Source organism: Pseudophryne corroboree, chromosome 5 (genome assembly GCF_028390025.1).
Source record: "Pseudophryne corroboree isolate aPseCor3 chromosome 5, aPseCor3.hap2, whole genome shotgun sequence".
NCBI classification, from domain to species: Eukaryota; Metazoa; Chordata; class Amphibia; order Anura; family Myobatrachidae; genus Pseudophryne; species Pseudophryne corroboree.
Genome location: NC_086448.1, coordinates 207,849,321 through 207,867,988, shown reverse-complemented (window position 1 = coordinate 207,867,988; position 18,668 = coordinate 207,849,321).

Sequence of the window (18,668 nt, the reverse complement as noted above, 5' to 3'; positions counted from 1 at the left end):
CAGGCAATAGAAAGTGCCGCCAGCGGCATTTCAAATCCAGCGCCCTCCACGAGCCGGAATCACGGAAGGCCGCGGCGAGCCAATCAGCGCTCACCTCATCATAGGCCCTGCCCCTGGCGAGTGACGTCAGCGGCAGAAGACTGCAGCAAAGGACCCAGAGAGACCACCAGGGGAGGAAAGGAAAAGAACTAACAAAGCTTCACCCTGGTGCCTCTCCCAATGGACAGGTAGGCCCTCGGTGAGGCGGGCACTAGGCCCGTGGGCAAGATCAGACAATAGGCCTGTGGGGACAATTAGAGGGCATTAGGCCCTAGTTCAAAGTGTGGTCCATTAGGGAATAAGGTGACCCTGGGCATTAGACCCAGGTCACCCATCTGGCCCCTATGTTAGGCGGGCACTAGGCCCGTGGGTGATTTCAGGCCTCTGGCCTGTGGTAAGTTATGGGGTGCTAGGCCCAGTTAATAAGTGCCCCCCAGATGAATAAGGGTGGTACTGGGCGCTAGGCCCAGGCCACTCCAACGTGCCCAAAGTAGGCAGGCCCAAAGGCTTGAGCCCCTGGTAAATTAGAGTATGGGGAGGTGGGTAGGCTGTATGCCGCCCACTCCCCAGTATGCTAAAGTAAGTTTTCCCCTGTGTGGAGGAGCGGTCCAGTTCCACACACATAGGGGGTCATATCGACCTGATCGCATGCTGCCCTTCGCAGCCGTGCGATCGGGTCGGAACTGCGCATGCGCAGCGGCTGCATTGCGCAGGCATGTTGTTGCCCGGCAACAGTCGACGCCGCGAACGAAGAAAGACATAGTGAGAGGTGGTTCATTGAAGGTACAGCCCCATTAAACATATCTTCACGTATCGTATTGTGTTTTCATGCAGGGCCAAGTTGTAGAATTGTTGTGTTTAGTTTTGTTGCACCACCCACGCACAGAGTTAGTTTGAGGGCTCTGCTGTTGCAGTTAGTGTAGTGGTGTTACACCAGGACAGAGTTAGGTGTTTTTGGTGTTGCTCCAGTCTTCTGTACGTGGTGCCTGTACGCCGAAAGTGTCCCGCAATTCTTCTGGCCACCGACAGCATCTCTTGCACGCCCCTGTCGTTTTAAAAAAAATTCTGCACCACCAAATTCAAGGTATGTGCAAAACATGGGACGTGCTGGAATTTGCCCATATTTAATGCACACACAATATTGCTGGCGTTGTCCGATGCCACAAATCCACAGGAGAGTCCAATTGGGGTAAGCCATTCCGCGATGATCTTCCTCAGTTGCCGTAAGAGGTTTTCAGCTGTGTGCGTATTCTGGAAACCGGTGATACAAAGCGTAGCCTGCCTAGGAAAGAGTTGGCGTTTGCGAGATGCTGCTACTGGTGCCGCCGCTGCTGTTCTTGCGGCGGGAGTCCATACATCTACCCAGTGGGCTGTCACAGTCATATAGTCCTGACCCTGCCCTGCTCCACTTGTCCACATGTCCGTGGTTAAGTGGACATTGGGTACAACTGCATTTTTTAGGACACTGGTGAGTCTTTTTCTGACGTCCGTGTACATTCTCGGTATCGCCTGCCTAGAGAAGTGGAACCTAGATGGTATTTGGTAACGGGGGCACACTACCTCAAGAAATTGTCTAGTTCCCTGTGAACTAACGGCGGATACCGGACGCACGTCTAACACCAACATAGTTGTCAAGGCCTCAGTTATCCGCTTTGCAACAGGATGACTGCTGTGATATTTCATCTTCCTCGCAAAGGACTGTTGGACAGTCAATTGCTTGGTGGAAGTATTAAAAGTGGGCTTACGACTTCCCCTCTGGGATGACCATCGACTCCCAGCAGCAACAACAGCAGCGCCAGCAGCAGTAGGCGTTACACGCAAGGATGCATCGGAGGAATCCCATGCAGGAGAGGACTCGTCAGAATTGCCAGTGACATGGCCTGCAGGACTATTGGCATTCCTGGGGAAGGAGGAATTTGACACTGAGGGAGTTGGTGGGGTGGTTTGCGTGAGCTTGGTTACAAGAGGAAGGGATTTACTGGTCAGTGGACTGCTTCCGCTGTCGCCCAAAGTTTTTGAACTTGTCACTGACTTATGATGAATGCGCTGCAGGTGACGTATAAGGGAGGATGTTCCGAGGTGGTTAACGTCCTTACCCCTACTTATTACAGCTTGACAAAGGCAACACACGGCTTGACAAATGTTGTCCGCATTTCTGTTGAAATACTTCCACACCGAAGAGCTGATTTTTTTGGTATTTTCACCAGGCATGTCAATGGCCATATTCCTCCCACGGACAACAGGTGTCTCCCCGGGTGCCTGACTTAAACAAACCACCTCACCATCAGAATCCTCCTGGTCAATTTCCTCCCCAGCGCCAGCAACACCCATATCCTCCTCATCCTGGTGTACTTCAACACTGACATCTTCAATCTGACTATCAGGAACTGGACTGCGGGTGCTCCTTCCAGCACTTGCAGGGGGCGTGCAAATGGTGGAAGGCGCATGCTCTTCACGTCCAGTGTTGGGAAGGTCAGGCATCGCAAACGACACAATTGGACTCTCCTTGTGGATTTGGGATTTCGAAGAACGCACAGTTCTTTGCTGTGCTTTTGCCAGCTTGAGTCGTTTCATTTTTCTAGCGAGAGGCTGAGTGCTTCCATCCTCATGTGAAGCTGAACCACTAGCCATGAACATAGGCCAGGGCCTCAGCCGTTCCTTGCCACTCCGTGTGGTAAATGGCATATTGGCAAGTTTACGCTTCTCCTCCGACAATTTTATTTTAGATTTTGGAGTCCTTTTTTTACTGATATTTGGTGTTTTGGGTTTTACATGCTCTGTACTAAGACATTGGGCATCGGCCTTGGCAGACGACGTTGATGGCATTTCATCGTCTCGGCCATGACTAGTGGCAGCAGCTTCAGCACGAGGTGGAAGTGGATCTTGATCTTTCCCTATTTTTGGAACCTCAACATTTTTGTTCTCCATATTTTAATAGGCACAACTAAAAGGCACCTCAGGTAAACAATGGAGATGGATGGATACTAGTATACTTATGGATGGACGAGCGACTGCCGACACAGAGGTAGCTACAGCCGTGGACTACCGTACTGTGTCTGCTGCTAATATAGACTGGATGATAATGAGATGAAATTAATATATATATATATATATATATATATATAATATCACTAGTACTGCAGCCGGACAGGTATATATATTTATTATGTAATGACTGATGACGGACCTGCTGGACACTGTCAGCTCAGCACCGCAGACTGCTACAGTAAGCTACTATAGTAGTATGTATCAAGAAGAAAAAAAAAAAAAAACCACGGGTAGGTGGTATACAATTATGGATGGACGAGTGACTGCCGACACAGAGGTAGCTACAGCCGTGGACTACCGTACTGTGTCTGCTGCTAATATAGACTGGATGATAATGAGATGAAATTAATATATATATATATATATATATATAATATCACTAGTACTGCAGCCGGACAGGTATATATATTTATTATGTAATGACTGATGACGGACCTGCTGGACACTGTCAGCTCAGCACCGCAGACTGCTACAGTAAGCTACTATAGTAGTATGTATCAAGAAGAAAGAAAAAAAAAACCACGGGTAGGTGGTATACAATTATGGATGGACGAGCGACTGCCGACACAGAGGTAGCTACAGCCGTGGACTACCGTACTGTGTCTGCTGCTAATATAGACTGGATGATAATGAGATGAAATTAATATATATATATATAATATCACTAGTACTGCAGCCGGACAGGTATATATATTTATTATGTAATGACTGATGACGGACCTGCTAGACACTGTCAGCTCAGCACCGCAGACTGCTACAGTAAGCTACTATAGTAGTATGTATCAAGAAGAAAGAAAAAAAAACCACGGGTAGGTGGTATACAATTATGGATGGACGAGCGACTGCCGACACAGAGGTAGCTACAGCCGTGGACTACCGTACTGTGTCTGCTGCTAATATAGACTGGATGATAATGAGATGAAATTAATATATATATATATAATATCACTAGTACTGCAGCCGGACAGGTATATATATTTATTATGTAATGACTGATGACGGACCTGCTGGACACTGTCAGCTCAGCACCGCAGACTGCTACAGTAAGCTACTATAGTAGTATGTATCAAGAAGAAAGAAAAAAAAAAACCACGGGTAGGTGGTATACAATTATGGATGGACGAGCGACTGCCGACACAGAGGTAGCTACAGCCGTGGACTACCGTACTGTGTCTGCTGCTAATATAGACTGGATGATAATGAGATCAAATTAATATATATATATATATATATATATATATATAATATCACTAGTACTGCAGCCGGACAGGTATATATATTTATTATGTAATGACTGATGACGGACCTGCTGGACACTGTCAGCTCAGCACCGCAGACTGCTACAGTAAGCTACTATAGTATGTATCAAGAAGAAAGAAAAAAAAAAACACGGGTAGGTGGTATATTGCAATTATATATATATACAATTATATATATATATTAAACTGGTGGTGATTAATTAAACTGGTGGTCAGGTCACTGGTCACACTATCAGCAACTTGCAAGTAGTACTCCTAAGCAAACAATCACAATATACTGGTGGTCAGTGTGGTCACAATGGCAGTGTGGCACTCTGGCAGCAAAAGTGTGCACTGTACGTTAAAATATGTACTCCTGCTCTCAGACTCTAACTGCTCCCCACTGTCTCCCCCACAAGTCAGATATACACAGTCACACTATCACTTCAGCAAGTAGTAGTACTCCTAATGCTCCCCAAAATTACTAAATACTGTGTCTCTCTCTACTCTAGTCTCTTCTCTATAAACGGAGAGGACGCCAGCCACGTCCTCTCCCTATCAATCTCAATGCACGTGTGAAAATGGCGGCGACGCGTGGCTCCTTATATAGAATCCGAGTCTCGCGAGAATCCGACAGCGGGATGATGACGTTCGGGCACGCTCAGGTTAACCGAGCAAGGCGGGAGGATCCGAGTCGCTCGGACCCGTGAGAAAAAAGCTGAAGTTCGGGCGGGTTCGGATTCCGAGGAACCGAACCCGCTCATCTCTAATTACGGCAGACAGCGTTCCCTTTTTACACATTACAGCAGGCAGCGTCCCCTTTTTATACATTACGGCAGACAGCGTCCCCTTTTTTTTACACATTACGGCAGACAGCGCCCCCTTTTTACACATTACGGCAGACAGCGTCCCCTTTTTTACACATTACGGCAGACAGCGTCCCCTTTTTACACATTACGGCAGACAGCGTCCCCTTTTTTACACATTACGGCAGACAGCGTCCCCTTTTTACACATTACAGCAGGCAGCGTCCCCTTATTATACATTACGGCAGACAGTGTCCCCTTTTTTACACATTACGGCAGACAGCGTCCCCTTTTTACAAATTACGGCAGACAGCGTCCCCTTTTTACACATTACGGCAGACAGCATCCCCTTTTTACACGTTATGGTAGACAGCGTCCCCTTTTTATTTTAAAGACCACAGATTGCATTTAGATAAACAGACCAAAATATATTCAAAATCAGTCAAATTAAAAAAACATAAGAAATAAAAATAATAATGATTAAAAAAAAGAAGAATCATATATATAGACAGAAGCTATGTTATTGCTGGAATGTGACCCCATAGCAGGCTGTACTCCCCAATCAGTCACCACTTTAAACCCCCCCTACAATAAAGGAGCCATTTACAAAGAGACCTCTGATCATTGGGGCAGCCCATTACTTCTACTCACCCTCCTCCAGTGCTGCAGTGTCGCGGCCCCTTCAGTGACAGACAGTCTCACTCTGGCTGGCAGTGGCTCATTCACTGTGCAAGCGCGCTTACACTCCAGTTTAACCTGATTGGTGGATAGCACCAGCCATCCACCAATCAGTGTTTAGATACTCCCGCAAAGTGTGATAGGTGGATGGCCAGCGCCATCCACCAATCGACACTTGTCTCACCCAGCAGCATTAGCAGCATTGCAAACGCTAGGCCACCGCCCTCTGGGAGTGTATCTTAGCTTAGCAGAATAGCGAACTAAAGATTAGCAGAACTGCTACTAAATATTTTCTTGCAGTTTCTGAGTAGCTCCAGACCTACTCCTAGATTGCGATCAGCTCGGTTTATTTAGTTCCTGGTTTGACGTCACAAACACGCCCTGCGTTCGGCCAGCCAATCCCCCGTTTCTCCAGACACTCCCGCGTTTTTCCCTGACACGCCTGCGTTTTTTAGCACACTCCTGGAAAACGCTCAGTTACCACCCAGAAACGCCCCTTTCCTGTCAATCATTCACCGATCAGCAGTGCGACTAAAAAGCGCCGCACGAACGCCAGCAAATCTACTAAGTTTTGTGTAAAATAACTTAGCGCATGCACTCTGCATACCATGCGCATGCGCATTTAGCAACAAATCGCAGCATAGCGAAAATCGGCAATGAGCGAACAACTCGGAATGACCACCATGGTTTTGCCCAACTGCTATCAAATTTGCTGCTGCAATCAACTCTGAATAAGGGGGTCATTCCGACCCGATCGCTCGCTGCAGTTTGTCGCAGCACAGCGATTGGGTCGGAACTGCGCATGTGCCGGTTCCTCAGTGCGCCAACGCATGGCAGCCTTCGTTGCCTAGCGATCGCCTCTGAGACATAGGCGGTCGCTGGGTGGGAGGGAGCTGAATGGCGGTGTTAAGCCGCCATTTAGGGGGAGTGGTCTGGCCAACGCAGGCGTGGCAGGACTATTGGGGGGCGGGCGGTGGCGGCGGCTGCGTGACGTCTCACGCAGCCGCTGCGGCCAGCGGCAGCGACAAACAACTCCCAGCCAGCCGCAGGAGCTGCGCTGGCCGGGAGTTACTCCTCAAATACAAGGGCATCGCCGCTGTGCGATGCTTTTGTATTTGTGCGGGGGATGGACGGACTGACATGTGGGGTGGAATAGCCCCGTGCTGGGCGTCCCCCTGCATGTCAGGGGAGTTGATCATAGCTGTGCTAAATTTAGCACAGCTACGATCAACTCGGAATGACCCCCTAGGCCCACTCTCTCTCTGCAGCATGAGCATCTTTACACAAGGCAGCTGCGTACAAATACTCAGCTGCGGTGTGTAAGGCGTTTATCTCTTATTCAGGCCCTGTGTCCCTATGTGGAGATGTGTGTAGGCGCTGGAGCGGTGCATCCACTCCCAGCGCCGGCAGAGTGCAGGGGATCTGTGTCCCCTGCGATTACGGGCTGTTGTGCAGTGGCAGGAGGTGTCCGGTGCAGGGACTGTGTATTGGTTCACTGCACTAGACCAGAAGCGGCTAGGAACAGCGCTGCGGCAGTGGCGCTTCAAGTTTGGCGCCGCTTTGGCAGGCAATAGAAAGTGCCGCCAGCGGCATTTCAAATCCAGCGCCCTCCACGAGCCGGAATCACGGAAGGCCGCGGCGAGCCAATCAGCGCTCACCTCATCATAGGCCCTGCCCCTGGCGAGTGACGTCAGCGGCAGAAGACTGCAGCAAAGGACCCAGAGAGACCACCAGGGGAGGAAAGGAAAAGAACTAACAAAGCTTCACCCTGGTGCCTCTCCCAATGGACAGGTAGGCCCTCGGTGAGGCGGGCACTAGGCCCGTGGGCAAGATCAGACAATAGGCCTGTGGGGACAATTAGAGGGCATTAGGCCCTAGTTCAAAGTGTGGTCCATTAGGGAATAAGGTGACCCTGGGCATTAGACCCAGGTCACCCATCTGGCCCCTATGTTAGGCGGGCACTAGGCCCGTGGGTGATTTCAGGCCTCTGGCCTGTGGTAAGTTATGGGGTGCTAGGCCCAGTTAGTAAGTGCCCCCCAGATGAATAAGGGTGGTACTGGGCGCTAGGCCCAGGCCACTCCAACGTGCCCAAAGTAGGCAGGCCCAAAGGCTTGAGCCCCTGGTAAATTAGAGTATGGGGAGGTGGGTAGGCTGTATGCCGCCCACTCCCCAGTATGCTAAAGTAAGTTTTCCCCTGTGTGGAGGAGCGGTCCAGTTCCACACACATAGGGGGTCATATCGACCTGATCGCATGCTGCCCTTCGCAGCCGTGCGATCGGGTCGGAACTGCGCATGCGCAGCGGCTGCATTGCGCAGGCATGTTGTTGCCCGGCAACAGTCGACGCCGCGAACGAAGAAAGACATAGTGAGAGGTGGTTCATTGAAGGTACAGCCCCATTAAACATATCTTCACGTATCGTATTGTGTTTTCATGCAGGGCCAAGTTGTAGAATTGTTGTGTTTAGTTTTGTTGCACCACCCACGCACAGAGTTAGTTTGAGGGCTCTGCTGTTGCAGTTAGTGTAGTGGTGTTACACCAGGACAGAGTTAGGCCCTGCACGGTAGTGTGGTTACAGGGACCTGTAAGTAAAGAAGAAGTTCAGCGTGCAAGATTTGTGACGGTGAGAAACATCTGTCTGTGTGTCTCTATCGGTGTCTGTCTGTTCCCTACCTATCCTCCTTTCCTCTGAGCGAATGGTGAACCTTTCACGCCGGTGCAAGGTTGAATTTACACCTGGTGTGAGAGTACCAATAGGGTAAATTTGGGCTCTGAGGCAGAGTGCCAAGGATGTCCTTCACCTAGCCTGAAAGATCTATTTCCCTTAGTTTCGGTCCGCAGTTAGGAGGAACGGCACTCAACCATCTCCTTCCCCCTAAGACGTCGTGACCGGATCCATTTGGAGTTCCAGGTCTGTCGGAGTTTCCACGACCTGAAGGTGAGAGGGTTCGGCGCCTGCTAAGTAGTGAGTCTACACCTGTACAGCAGCAGGCACTAAACCGCACCGCCACTCTCACACCTATATTTTTTTTATTTATTTTTTTATTTTTTTCAAATATTGAATTAATAAATTTGCTAGCTAAAGGGTTCCCCTACATGTACGCAAGAAGCCACCACTCCATCCGCCTTACTTCAAGCCAGGTACTGGCAGGCAGCGTCCCCTTTTTACACATAACGGCAGACAGCGTCCTCTTTTTACACATAACGGCAGACAGCATCCCCCTTTTTACACATAACGGCAGACAGCGTCCCCTTTTTTACACATAACGGCAGACAGCGTCCCCCTTTTTACACATTACGGCAGACAGCGTTCCCCTTTTTACACATTACGGGCCTAGAGATGTGCACTTGAAATTTTTCGGGTTTTGTGTTTTGGTTTTGGGTTCGGTTCCGCGGCCGTGTTTTGGGTTCGACCGCGTTTTTGCAAAACCTCACCGAATTTTTTTTGTCGGATTCGGGTGTGTTTTGGATTCGGGCGTTTTTTTCAAAAAACACTAAAAAACAGCTTAAATCATAGAATTTGGGGGTCATTTTGATCCCAAAGTATTATTAACCTCAAAAACCATAATTTCCACTCATTTTCAGTCTATTCTGAATACCTCACACCTCACAATATTATTTTTAGTCCTAAAATTTGCACCGAGGTCGCTGGATGACAAAGCTAAGCGACCCTAGTGGCCGACACAAACACCTGGCCCATCTAGGAGTGGCACTGCAGTGTCACGCAGGATGGCCCTTCCAAAAAACACTCCCCAAACAGCACATGACGCAAAGAAAAAAAGAGGCGCAATGAGGTAGCTGTGTGAGTAAGCTAAGCGACCCTAGTGGCCGACACAAACTCCTGGCCCATCTAGGAGTGGCACTGCAGTGTCACGCAGGATGGCCCTTCCAAAAAACACTCCCCAAACAGCACATGACGCAAAGAAAAAAAGAGGCGCAATAAGGTAGCTGTGTGAGTAAGATAAGCGACCCTAGTGGCCGACACAAACACCTGGCCCATCTAGGAGTGGCACTGCAGTGTCACGCAGGATGGCCCTTCCAAAAAACACTCCCCAGACAGCACATGACGCAAAGAAAAAAAGAGGCGCAATGAGGTAGCTGTGTGAGTAAGCTAAGCGACCCTAGTGGCCGACACAAACACCTGGCCCATCTAGGAGTGGCACTGCAGTGTCACGCAGGATGGCCCTTCCAAAAAACACTCCCCAAACAGCACATGACGCAAAGAAAAAAAGAGGCGCAATGAGGTAGCTGTGTGAGTAAGCTAAGCGACCCTAGTGGCCGACACAAACACCTGGCCCATCTAGGAGTGGCACTGCAGTGTCACGCAGGATGGCCCTTCCAAAAAACACTCCCCAAACAGCACATGACGCAAAGAAAAAAAGAGGCGCAATGAGGTAGCTGTGTGAGTAAGCTAAGCGACCCTAGTGGCCGACACAAACACCTGGCCCATCTAGGAGTGGCACTGCAGTGTCACGCAGGATGGCCCTTCCAAAAAACACTCCCCAAACAGCACATGACGCAAAGAAAAAAAGAGGCGCAATGAGGTAGCTGTGTGAGTTAGATAAGTGACCCTAGTGGCCGACACAAACACCTGGCCCATCTAGGAGTGGCACTGCACTGTCACGCAGGATGGCCCTTCCAAAAAACACTCCCCAAACAGCACATGACGCAAAGAAAAAAAGAGGCGCAATGAGGTAGCTGTGTGAGTAAGATAAGCGACCCTAGTGGCCGACACAAACACCTGGCCCATCTAGGAGTGGCACTGCAGTGTCACGCAGGATGGCCCTTCCAAAAAACACTCCCCAAACAGCACATGACGCAAAGAAAAAAAGAGGCGCAATGAGGTAGCTGTGTGAGTAAGCTAAGCGACCCTAGTGGCCGACACAAACACCTGGCCCATCTAGGAGTGGCACTGCAGTGTCACGCAGGATGGCCCTTCCAAAAAACACTCCCCAAACAGCACATGACGCAAAGAAAAAAAGAGGCGCAATGAGGTAGCTGTGTGAGTAAGCTAAGCGACCTTAGTGGCCGACACAAACACCTGGCCCATCTAGGAGTGGCACTGCAGTGTCACGCAGGATGGCCCTTCCAAAAAATACTCCCCAAACAGCACACGACGCAAAGAAAAATGAAAGAAAAAAGAGGTGCAAGATGGAATTGTCCTTGGGCCCTCCCACCCACCCTTATGTTGTATAAACAGGACATGCACACTTTAACCAACCCATCATTTCAGTGACAGGGTCTGCCACACGACTGTGACTGAAATGACGGGTTGGTTTGGACCCCCACCAAAAAAGAAGCAATTAATCTCTCCTTGCACAAACTGGCTCTACAGAGGCAAGATGTCCACCTCATCATCATCCTCCGATATATCACCGTGTACATCCCCCTCCTCACAGATTATCAATTCGTCCCCACTGGAATCCACCATCTCAGCTCCCTGTGTACTTTGTGGAGGCAATTGCTGCTGGTCAATGTCTCCACGGAGGAATTGATTATAATTCATTTTAATGAACATCATCTTCTCCACATTTTCTGGAAGTAACCTCGTACGCCGATTGCTGACAAGGTGAGCGGCGGCACTAAACACTCTTTCGGAGTACACACTTGTGGGAGGGCAACTTAGGTAGAATAAAGCCAGTTTGTGCAAGGGCCTCCAAATTGCCTCTTTTTCCTGCCAGTATACGTACGGACTGTCTGACGTGCCTACTTGGATGCGGTCACTCATATAATCCTCCACCATTCTTTCAATGGGGAGAGAATCATATGCAGTGCCAGTAGACGACATGTCCGTATCCGTAATCATTGTCAGGTCCTTCAGTCCGGACCAGATGTCAGCATCAGCAGTCGCTCCAGACTGCCCTGCATCACCGCCAGCGGGTGGGCTCGGAATTCTGAGCCTTTTCCTCGCACCCCCAGTTGCGGGAGAATGTGAAGGAGGAGATGTTGACAGGTCGCGTTCCGCTTGACTTGACAATTTTCTCACCAGCAGGTCTTTGAACCCCAGCAGACTTGTGTGTGCCGGAAAGAGAGATCCAAGGTAGGTTTTAAATCTAGGATCGAGCACGGTGGCCAAAATGTAGTGCTCTGATTTCAACAGATTGACCACCCGTGAATCCTTGTTAAGCGAATTAAGGGCTCCATCAACAAGTCCCACATGCCTAGCGGAATCGCTCCGTGTTAGCTCCTCCTTCAATGTCTCCAGCTTCTTCTGCAAAAGCCTGATAAGGGGAATGACCTGACTCAGGCTGGCAGTGTCTGAACTGACTTCACGTGTGGCAAGTTCAAAGGGCAGCAGAACCTTGCACAACGTTGAAATCATTCTCCACTGCGCTTGAGACAGGTGCATTCCACCTCCTATATCGTGCTGAATTGTACAGGCTTGAATGGCCTTTTGCTGCTCCTCCAACCTCTGAAGCATATATAGGGTTGAATTCCACCTCGTTACCACTTCTTGCTTCAGATGATGGCAGGGCAGGTTCAGGTGTTTTTGGTGTTGCTCCAGTCTTCTGTACGTGGTGCCTGTACGCCGAAAGTGTCCCGCAATTCTTCTGGCCACCGACAGCATCTCTTGCACGCCCCTGTCGTTTTAAAAAAAATTCTGCACCACCAAATTCAAGGTATGTGCAAAACATGGGACGTGCTGGAATTTGCCCATATTTAATGCACACACAATATTGCTGGCGTTGTCCGATGCCACAAATCCACAGGAGAGTCCAATTGGGGTAAGCCATTCCGCGATGATCTTCCTCAGTTGCCGTAAGAGGTTTTCAGCTGTGTGCGTATTCTGGAAACCGGTGATACAAAGCGTAGCCTGCCTAGGAAAGAGTTGGCGTTTGCGAGATGCTGCTACTGGTGCCGCCGCTGCTGTTCTTGCGGCGGGAGTCCATACATCTACCCAGTGGGCTGTCACAGTCATATAGTCCTGACCCTGCCCTGCTCCACTTGTCCACATGTCCGTGGTTAAGTGGACATTGGGTACAACTGCATTTTTTAGGACACTGGTGAGTCTTTTTCTGACGTCCGTGTACATTCTCGGTATCGCCTGCCTAGAGAAGTGGAACCTAGATGGTATTTGGTAACGGGGGCACACTACCTCAAGAAATTGTCTAGTTCCCTGTGAACTAACGGCGGATACCGGACGCACGTCTAACACCAACATAGTTGTCAAGGCCTCAGTTATCCGCTTTGCAACAGGATGACTGCTGTGATATTTCATCTTCCTCGCAAAGGACTGTTGGACAGTCAATTGCTTGGTGGAAGTATTAAAAGTGGGCTTACGACTTCCCCTCTGGGATGACCATCGACTCCCAGCAGCAACAACAGCAGCGCCAGCAGCAGTAGGCGTTACACGCAAGGATGCATCGGAGGAATCCCATGCAGGAGAGGACTCGTCAGAATTGCCAGTGACATGGCCTGCAGGACTATTGGCATTCCTGGGGAAGGAGGAATTTGACACTGAGGGAGTTGGTGGGGTGGTTTGCGTGAGCTTGGTTACAAGAGGAAGGGATTTACTGGTCAGTGGACTGCTTCCGCTGTCGCCCAAAGTTTTTGAACTTGTCACTGACTTATGATGAATGCGCTGCAGGTGACGTATAAGGGAGGATGTTCCGAGGTGGTTAACGTCCTTACCCCTACTTATTACAGCTTGACAAAGGCAACACACGGCTTGACAAATGTTGTCCGCATTTCTGTTGAAATACTTCCACACCGAAGAGCTGATTTTTTTGGTATTTTCACCAGGCATGTCAATGGCCATATTCCTCCCACGGACAACAGGTGTCTCCCCGGGTGCCTGACTTAAACAAACCACCTCACCATCAGAATCCTCCTGGTCAATTTCCTCCCCAGCGCCAGCAACACCCATATCCTCCTCATCCTGGTGTACTTCAACACTGACATCTTCAATCTGACTATCAGGAACTGGACTGCGGGTGCTCCTTCCAGCACTTGCAGGGGGCGTGCAAATGGTGGAAGGCGCATGCTCTTCACGTCCAGTGTTGGGAAGGTCAGGCATCGCAAACGACACAATTGGACTCTCCTTGTGGATTTGGGATTTCGAAGAACGCACAGTTCTTTGCTGTGCTTTTGCCAGCTTGAGTCGTTTCATTTTTCTAGCGAGAGGCTGAGTGCTTCCATCCTCATGTGAAGCTGAACCACTAGCCATGAACATAGGCCAGGGCCTCAGCCGTTCCTTGCCACTCCGTGTGGTAAATGGCATATTGGCAAGTTTACGCTTCTCCTCCGACAATTTTATTTTAGATTTTGGAGTCCTTTTTTTATTGATATTTGGTGTTTTGGGTTTTACATGCTCTGTACTAAGACATTGGGCATCGGCCTTGGCAGACGACGTTGATGGCATTTCATCGTCTCGGCCATGACTAGTGGCAGCAGCTTCAGCACGAGGTGAAAGTGGATCTTGATCTTTCCCTATTTTTGGAACCTCAACATTTTTGTTCTCCATATTTTAATAGGCACAACTAAAAGGCACCTCAGGTAAACAATGGAGATGGATGGATACTAGTATACTTATGGATGGACGAGCGACTGCCGACACAGAGGTAGCTACAGCCGTGGACTACCGTACTGTGTCTGCTGCTAATATAGACTGGATGATAATGAGATGAAATTAATATATATATATATATATATATATATATATATATAATATCACTAGTACTGCAGCCGGACAGGTATATATATTTATTATGTAATGACTGATGACGGACCTGCTGGACACTGTCAGCTCAGCACCGCAGACTGCTACAGTAAGCTACTATAGTAGTATGTATCAAGAAGAAAGAAAAAAAAAAACCACGGGTAGGTGGTATACAATTATGGATGGACGAGTGACTGCCGACACAGAGGTAGCTACAGCCGTGGACTACCGTACTGTGTCTGCTGCTAATATAGACTGGATGATAATGAGATGAAATTAATATATATATATATATATATATATATATATATATAATATCACTAGTACTGCAGCCGGACAGGTATATATATTTATTATGTAATGACTGATGACGGACCTGCTGGACACTGTCAGCTCAGCACCGCAGACTGCTACAGTAAGCTACTATAGTAGTATGTATCAAGAAGAAAGAAAAAAAAAACCACGGGTAGGTGGTATACAATTATGGATGGACGAGCGACTGCCGACACAGAGGTAGCTACAGCCGTGGACTACCGTACTGTGTCTGCTGCTAATATAGACTGGATGATAATGAGATGAAATTAATATATATATATATATATATAATATCACTAGTACTGCAGCCGGACAGGTATATATATTTATTATGTAATGACTGATGACGGACCTGCTAGACACTGTCAGCTCAGCACCGCAGACTGCTACAGTAAGCTACTATAGTAGTATGTATCAAGAAGAAAGAAAAAAAAACCACGGGTAGGTGGTATACAATTATGGATGGACGAGCGACTGCCGACACAGAGGTAGCTACAGCCGTGGACTACCGTACTGTGTCTGCTGCTAATATAGACTGGATGATAATGAGATGAAATTAATATATATATATATAATATCACTAGTACTGCAGCCGGACAGGTATATATATTTATTATGTAATGACTGATGACGGACCTGCTGGACACTGTCAGCTCAGCACCGCAGACTGCTACAGTAAGCTACTATAGTAGTATGTATCAAGAAGAAAGAAAAAAAAAAACCACGGGTAGGTGGTATACAATTATGGATGGACGAGCGACTGCCGACACAGAGGTAGCTACAGCCGTGGACTACCGTACTGTGTCTGCTGCTAATATAGACTGGATGATAATGAGATGAAATTAATATATATATATATATATATATATATATATAATATCACTAGTACTGCAGCCGGACAGGTATATATATTTATTATGTAATGACTGATGACGGACCTGCTGGACACTGTCAGCTCAGCACCGCAGACTGCTACAGTAAGCTACTATAGTAGTATGTATCAAGAAGAAAGAAAAAAAAAAAAAAACACGGGTAGGTGGTATATTACAATTATATATATATACAATTATATATATATATTAAACTGGTGGTGATTAATTAAACTGGTGGTCAGGTCACTGGTCACACTATCAGCAACTTGCAAGTAGTACTCCTAAGCAAACAATCACAATATACTGGTGGTCAGTGTGGTCACAATGGCAGTGTGGCACTCTGGCAGCAAAAGTGTGCACTGTACGTTAAAATATGTACTCCTGCTCTCAGACTCTAACTGCTCCCCACTGTCTCCCCCACAAGTCAGATATACACAGTCACACTATCACTTCAGCAAGTAGTAGTACTCCTAATGCTCCCCAAAATTACTAAATACTGTGTCTCTCTCTACTCTAGTCTCTTCTCTATAAACGGAGAGGACGCCAGCCACGTCCTCTCCCTATCAATCTCAATGCACGTGTGAAAATGGCGGCGACGCGTGGCTCCTTATATAGAATCCGAGTCTCGCGAGAATCCGACAGCGGGATGATGACGTTCGGGCGCGCTCAGGTTAACCGAGCAAGGCGGGAGGATCCGAGTCGCTCGGACCCGTGAGAAAAAAGCTGAAGTTCGGGCGGGTTCGGATTCCGAGGAACCGAACCCGCTCATCTCTAATTACGGCAGACAGCGTTCCCTTTTTACACATTACAGCAGGCAGCGTCCCCTTTTTATACATTACGGCAGACAGCGTCCCCTTTTTTTTACACATTACGGCAGACAGCGCCCCCTTTTTACACATTACGGCAGACAGCGTCCCCTTTTTTACACATTACGGCAGACAGCGTCCCCTTTTTACACATTACGGCAGACAGCGTCCCCTTTTTTACACATTACGGCAGACAGCGTCCCCTTTTTACACATTACAGCAGGCAGCGTCCCCTTATTATACATTACGGCAGACAGTGTCCCCTTTTTTACACATTACGGCAGACAGCGTCCCCTTTTTACAAATTACGGCAGACAGCGTCCCCTTTTTACACATTACGGCAGACAGCATCCCCTTTTTACATGTTATGGTAGACAGCGTCCCCTTTTTATTTTAAAGACCACAGATTGCATTTAGATAAACAGACCAAAATATATTCAAAATCAGTCAAATTAAAAAAACATAAGAAATAAAAATAATAATGATTAAAAAAAAGAAGAATCATATATATAGACAGAAGCTATGTTATTGCTGGAATGTGACCCCATAGCAGGCTGTACTCCCCAATCAGTCACCACTTTAAACCCCCCCTACAATAAAGGAGCCATTTACAAAGAGACCTCTGATCATTGGGGCAGCCCATTACTTCTACTCACCCTCCTCCAGTGCTGCAGTGTCGCGGCCCCTTCAGTGACAGACAGTCTCACTCTGGCTGGCAGTGGCTCATTCACTGTGCAAGCGCGCTTACACTCCAGTTTAACCTGATTGGTGGATAGCACCAGCCATCCACCAATCAGTGTTTAGATACTCCCGCAAAGTGTGATAGGTGGATGGCCAGCGCCATCCACCAATCGACACTTGTCTCACCCAGCAGTGGAGCCGCAGCGTGACTACGGACACTGACAGCTCCTGGGCTGGCAGTGAAATTGTGTATAGCCCGGCGACAGCTAGCGGCCGGGAGCCAGCAAGAGAAAGCTGGCCGCTCCAGTTGTGGCAGGTAAGCATTCTTTTCCTGCCACTGGGCTGCGGCCATTGAATGCAGAGCACAAAGGGTTGCGGGAGCCGGAGGAGCAGCCGGAGCGGCAATAAGCGGAGCACACGGGGGCAAGAGGCGGCCGATCGGGGTGTATGTGGAAGGTGCGCCCACAGGGCAAATGCGCTGTGGGCAATGCACCTTCTGCACACACCTAGTTACGGCCATGTGTGTCAGTATTCCGGGCGTATGCATTGTGAATTCATGTGAGATATGCTGTGCAAATGTGTATATGTTTATCTGTGCAATCAGTCTACAACAATCTGCATCATATAGTATAGTGCATGTTCTCCATGAAAAAATAAAAAATGCAGTTTCATCCTTTGCAGTGCACAATACTCTATTTCATTGCAACAATGCTTCATAATGGGACTGATTCTGAATTGGATGCTGCAGCATCTGTGTCTGCATCTTTTGGCGGTCACCTGTCTGCGGCTTTATGCAAATGCTGCTACAGAGCCCCTCCCTGGTGTATAATCAGGCATCCGAATGTGCACAAATTAAACGCCACTGTCAGCATCTGCATACCTTCCAACTGTACCTTTTTGGCAGGAACAGTACCTTTTTTTAATGTTCTGTACCGATTTTTGGCTCCCCAAACTTCCATTGAAAGTATAGGAAAAGGGGCGTGGTTTAGCCATGGCCACGTCCCTTTTCCGACTTTTATGTGTAAAATGTTGGAGGTTATGCATCTGTAGTCACACCATAGGTCGCACCATCAAAGCTTGCAGCAGCCCATTGCTGCATAACCGTAGGGTTACCCATATGGGTGATATTTTCACTGAGTGATCAAATGCTGAATCTCTCTTTGCACATTGGTGGTCATTCCGAGTTGTTCGCTCGCTAGCTGCTTTTAGCAGCATTGCAAACACTAGGCCGCCGCCCTCTGGGAGTGTATCTTAGCATAGCAAAATAGTGAACGAAAGATTAGCAGAACTGCTACTAAATAATTCTTTGCAGTTCTGAGTAGCTCCAGACCTACTCCTAGATTGCGATCACCTCAGTCCGTTTAGTTATTGGTTTGATGTCACAAACACGCCATGCGTCCGGCCAGCCACTCCCCCGTTTCTCCAGACACTCCCGCGTTTTTCCCTGACACGCCTGCGTTTTTTAGCACACTCCAGGAAAACGCTCAGTTACCACCCAGAAATGCCCCTTTCCTGTCAATCATTCACC